Source organism: Suncus etruscus, chromosome 15 (assembly GCF_024139225.1).
Source record: "Suncus etruscus isolate mSunEtr1 chromosome 15, mSunEtr1.pri.cur, whole genome shotgun sequence".
In the NCBI taxonomy this organism is placed as follows: Eukaryota; Metazoa; Chordata; class Mammalia; order Eulipotyphla; family Soricidae; genus Suncus; species Suncus etruscus.
The window spans coordinates 44,382,581-44,388,520 of record NC_064862.1 but is presented as its reverse complement, the minus strand read 5'-3'; the positions used below and the strand labels follow the sequence as shown (position 1 = coordinate 44,388,520).

The window sequence follows — 5,940 nt, the reverse complement described above, 5'->3', positions numbered from 1 at the left end:
CTTGTATGTGAATATTGCATGTGATTGCATGCTTGCACACTTATCCTGCCCCACTTTCAACCCAAGATAACAAATTTAGTGGTAAATCTGAAAAAGTCTCCCCAGGCTTTTTTGCGTGAGGCAGCGAAGACACCAGCAAACAATCTCTTCAGGGTCCAAACCAGGTAAGCTGTTTTTACCGAAAAAGGTAAGTGTTGATTCCTGCCATGTATTTGGACACAAAAGAGCCATTGTAAAGGACTGCTGCCTTATTCCCTGCCTGCTTTTCTGCGTGAGGCAGCCAAGAAGACGCCTGCGAACATTAATCTATTCAGGGCCCAAGACCCAGTAAGCTGTCCCCATCAAATACAGGTGGAACCTGAGGAGCCATTCTACTTCTCTAAGCAGTTGTGCCCATTTTCTAACCCTATCACAGCACATAGTAAAAACCACACTACAAACATGGCAATGGGGAAACAATGCAGGACAACCCTATGTATAGAGAATGAAGATGGCAGCTCTGATGACCTGAAAAGTACTAACCAGCTAGGTATCCTCTCAGATAATGTGTTTAGAGAAAAAAATATGGAATGTTCATGGAGTTCAAAGAAAGCATAGATGGAGTTGAATGGAACAGAAATAAGAATCAAGAAGATATGAAGATAGAAATCAGAAAACTTCTTACTGAAATAACAGGTCTGAAAAACTCGGTAAGTGACATGAAAACCTCAATGGAAAGCCTCTCCAACGGAGTAACAGTAGCTGAGAACGGGGTCAATGAGCTGAAGGATGAGATGCAGAACAACTCCATACAGCAGAAGAGATTGGAAAAGAACCTTAAAGCAAATGATCAGACAATGGATAAACTACTCGAAGAATGTGAACAGATCAAAATAGAAATCTTTGATAAACTCAGCAGAGACAACATAGGAATTATTGGAATCCCAGAGACCCAGGAAGAGAATAATAATAAAACAGTAAGCTGTCCCCAGTTGGAGCAAGAATGAGAAGAGGAAGAGGAGGAGGAGGAAGAGGAAGAAGAAGAAGAAGAAGAAGAAGAAGAGAAGGAAGAAGAGGAAGAAGAAGAGGCAGAGGAAGAAGGAGAGAAGGAAAAGAAGAAGAAGAAAAAGAAGAGAAGAGAAATGAAGATGAGAAAAGAAAGGAGGAGAAGCTGGAGGAGGAAAAGGATGTGGTTGAATTTGTAGAGCAGGTGACTTATGGGTTTCAATGCCTAGATTTGATCCCAGATGATCTCGTATTTATGCTCTAATATTCGCACAACTTGTATGAATCTATGTATACTGGTATGTTAAAATATGTGAAATACTTATGGATGCTTATATCTAATAAAGTAACTGTAAAAATAATTAAAATTATGTGTGAAATATTCATCTTGGGGGATAGGAGGAACCTGGGGGCATAGGTGGGAAGATAGGGACACAGGTAATGGGATTGGAGCTGGGAACATTCTATTCATGAAACCCTATCGTAAACAACTTTAGAAATCATTGTGTTTACATAAAATAATAAAAATGTCTTTAGGGCCAAAGATTTTCCATGGGCTGGAGCACATACTTTACATAGAAGTGCAGGTTTGACCCCCAGCACCTCTGGCTTTCTAAATACCACCAGAAGCTAAGAGACCACCCTCTTCAAAAAGTGTGAATTTGAAGCCATAAAGCAATACCAACAGATAGAGAAACCAAGGGTGGCCCCAGCTGGGGGCTGTGTGACAATAATTGACAGATGTTTACTCCACATAGATAACAGTGCAGTCACTCTGTTTTCTTGCAAGGACATTAGGGCAGAGTCATACATAACACTGGGATGTAGCTCAGTAGTAGGACTTTTACCTCATACACATGATTTCCTTAGTTTGATTCCCAGCTTGAATGAAAAGGGAGGAAGGACTCAGTACAGAGATGACACTTTATAGCTAAATGGCATAAGGTCACCAGCAGAAAAGTGTGTCTAGCATGCAGCCACCTCCAAGAAGCCCAGAAAGATGGTGTGCTGGAAGAAACAAAGGCAAGGATGAACAAGTCTGCCAGTTGCTGATGGAGCAAGACAAGGATCACATGTTGGCAAAATCAGGGTCATTGCTGTCTAGGACTCTGTTACCATTATTGTTTTATTTTTATTATGCACCTATATACTGTCAGTTCACTTTCTTTGTGGCACTCATACATTGTCTGGCTTTTGATCATACTCCTGTGGGCTTTCCACTTTTATCCAAATTACTCCCGCTTCTTCACCTACAGACAAAATAATTCAAGAAACCAGTACAAGTTAGGGAAACAAAGCCCTTTAACAAACTCTCAGGCATAAAAAAACAAAGGAAGAAAAAAGAAAAAGACCCCCATTTATAGAATATTTGCAGAGTAGGAATGTTAGACATCATTGCTCTTGACATTGCCTCTGATTCTGCCTTCTTTCTCACTCACAGTGATGATTCCAAATGTACTTGCTATGTTTTCATTTACTAAATGACCTTGTCAACTTGGATGTCACTTTAAAACTCCTTTTTTGAAGGATAGAGCAATAGCAAAGAGGGTAAGGTAGAGCATTTGCCTTGCACATGGCTAACCCAGGTTTAATACCTGGTATCCCATATTGTCCCCTGAACCTACCAGGAATAGTTTCTGAGCACAGAGTCAGGAGTAACCATTGAGCACTTGAGCACCACTAGGTGTGGCCCCAAAACAAACTTAAAAACTAACAAAACCCCCAAACAAACTAACTAAAGTCCTTCTTTTTGAAAACATATTATTCCAAGGATAATACCATATATTTCTGTTATGTTGGCAGACTGAGGATAGGTCTAAAAGATCAGATAGTTGCTTTCCTCTGAGTTCTCTCCTTACCCCTTCTAAAATGACTAAATTTTCTAGATAGTTTGATAAAAAGGGAAACAGAGTAACAGAACTTTTGGTCTTAGAGAGAATTGAGAGAGATGATGGTGGCCGATACTATATAACTATCACCTACATCTCTAACTGTGATCATATAAACCCTCCTTAACTATCACCTAACCATGCTTACCTAGCCTGTTCTTTTGCTAAGGAGACTGGCCAAATGATGGTTGCCTACAAAGGAAAGCATTGCATAAGTTTTAACCAGTGATATGGATCAAATCTAAATACCCAGTATTTATCTAAAATAAAACAAACACTAAGCAGGAGAACTATCCAGGACTATTTGGCTTAGCCCAAGACTATTCTACTTACTCCCAACTCCAGAACATGAATAGTTCCTTGATGGAGAGTACCCACATGCATGTGTAATTGGGGCTCAAGGTTACTGTAGAAATTTGAAACAGGAGCAGGACTGATTAGGGAGAGGCATTTTTTTAAGAATCCAAAGAGACTTTATAGAATAGTAAACCATGATGTTCATTTACAGTCTGGGAAGATACCCTAAGGCAACTGGATTCCTCTACTCTTCTCTGTGCCACTCGTATCTGTAGCCTGTTGTCTGATCAAATAAACTGGTTTTGGAATGAGAAAAACACAAATAGTATCTGTAATTTATTCACCTTGTAAATATAAGAGAATTGACTTCTTTTATCTTGGGTCCTGATGGGTAAAGTGGGCTTAATAATGGCCATTGTCTTCAACAATTTGTGAAGTGTTTAGATTTAGAAAATGTTTCAGCACTTAGAAGAACTGCCAGTGTGTTTGGAAAGTCATGAGGGAACCTATTGGTGCTTAGGAAGCCATGATGTAAAAGGGATTAAAATTGAGTCCTTGCAGATGCAAGATACACATTCCTGACCAATAAGATATCTCTCCAGACCAAGTTAAGAGATCTTCACACTAACATTTTAAAAGCTAGAGAGACTTTTGGCCCCAAGACATTAGTTACACCTTCTTGAACCATATTTAGACATTTTTCTTTCTCCACTGCACCTCTCCGGGAGGAGATTATTGATAGGTGCTGCATTACAGATAAAAAAGAAAAGATATAAGTGGAGGTAAGTTATGTTAGCCATTGGCATCTGTAATCACAATAAGATTTTAATTTGATATTATCTAAATGTAAAGTTCAGAGTAGTATGGAAAAGTTTTTGTGTCTAGAAAACAACAGCTGTGATGCTTTACTACTTATTCCTGAAGGAGCTGCCAATTGATGTGCTTAGCAAGGATACGGAACTTGTAAATCACTAATCTAGGAGGAATAAAGGACACCATGGACATCATAAAGGACACCCAGTTGTGAGAAAGTAAAATCTTGCATTTTTCTACAACTTGTTGTAACTGAAACAAGTCATAGTTCACTAAGTGAAGTGAGTCAAAAGAAAAATTAAAATACCAGTGCTCGCTTTGGCAGTACATAGACTAAAATTGGAATGATACAGAGAAGATTAGCATGGCCCCTGTGCAAGGATGACACACAAATTCATGAAGCGTTCCGTATTTAAAAAAAAAAAAAGAAAGAAAAATTAAAATACCAGGTGTTTTATGCTCTAGGAAGACAAAAGTGAGAAAGAACCAGACCTTGAATGGTAGAAATATAATCACACAAATTAGGAATATAATCACTTATAGCAAAGTTATTAAGTGCTTTGTCATACCTCAGAGACATTGGAACAAATATTATTTTAGCAATTTCCAACGACTTTACTCTTCTGCACACACTACAACTTTTGGCCATTAATTATTTTTATTTACCTCTTGAACCTTCTGCCTAAAGAGGCAATGTTGGCATCGGTAAATAACCAATATCAGTTTTTAGACTGATATCTCATTTTAAATTTATAAATTTATCTTTTGATACAAATATGTAGTCTGTATTGTATTTTGAGTCCTGTTTTTTATATATATTTTTATTTTGACCATAATGGCTTACATATCTTTCACAGAAGTATTTTAGGTACATATTAACATTGAATCAGGGGAATTCCCATTACCAAATTTGTCCTCCCTCCACCCCCATTCCCATCTTGCATCCCATATGCCCCAACCTCACCTCCTGAGCTGCTAGAATAAGTGGTTCCCTCTATGTCTAGCTTACTACTTAGTGATCATATATCTGTTTGGTCCTGGTACCCTCCCTTATTTCCCCCTCTATTTGAGAGGCGGAACTAGATAGTTCAAGTTATGTGGTTTCGTTTGAAGAAAAGAAAAGCAATAAAATGGGATTAAGCTGAAAATGGGTGAAGTGAGGCTCTCAACCTCAGTTTGAGAGAGGACAGAAAAAAAGGAATTGAAACACTACAACAATACAAAAAGAAATATCAAATAAAATATCCAGTGAGCACTACAGCAATAAAAACAAGCACCACATAATAGTCTTGGTCCTGAAATAAAACAATGCCAGAGCGCAAAAAGAAAGAGAAAGGTAAAATAAAATAAAATAAAATTGGAGACATCAACTTCATTATCTACACCAAAACAAAGAAGTCAAAAAAATAGATAAATAGATAAAAAAGATTATTTTGTGCTTTTTTTCCCTGCATAGGCACAGTAAATATTGGGGGCATCAGAGAGGGAATTCCCGTGGCCTAGGAGATACAGGGTTTCTCCACCCTTGACGTATACTGTCATGGGATTAACTATAGACTCCTTGCATGTTCATTTACTCTCCGCTCGGTGCTTTTGTGGTGTATGGAAGACTTCTGCTTCATCATGGGTAGTAAAATCAGATCTCTGTATCTAGAGATCTTGGTGTCTGCACAGGTCAAGGAATGGAGCTTATGATAAAGTCTTTCTTTGTGGTTCTAGCAGTTCTGTTCCTTCAGTGTCATTTTAATCCATCTTCTGTAGTTGGTGGTCTTGGTCATTGCACTGCTCCTAGGATGGAGCCTGGGATAGAGTCTTTCGTTATGTTTCCAGAAGACCCGTTCTGATACTCTGTAACATGGAGTTGCTGTCCACAATTCTAAGGTCCCTTCTTCAAGCAAAGTAAAGCACTGGTTTCAATAAATTATCCCCCCCCCCAAAAAAAAACCCCAAAACAAAA

The 5,940-nt window shown here is 38.4% G+C and overlaps 1 non-coding gene across 1 annotated transcript; it reads left to right on the top strand.

The window, feature by feature from the left end:
* The first annotated feature begins 4,292 nt into the window (after positions 1-4,292).
* On the top strand, positions 4,293-4,399 carry LOC126031660 (U6 spliceosomal RNA). Its single transcript, XR_007503492.1, has one exon. It is a non-coding gene; the product is annotated as a U6 spliceosomal RNA (small nuclear RNA).
* Positions 4,400-5,940: the final 1,541 nt, after the last annotated feature.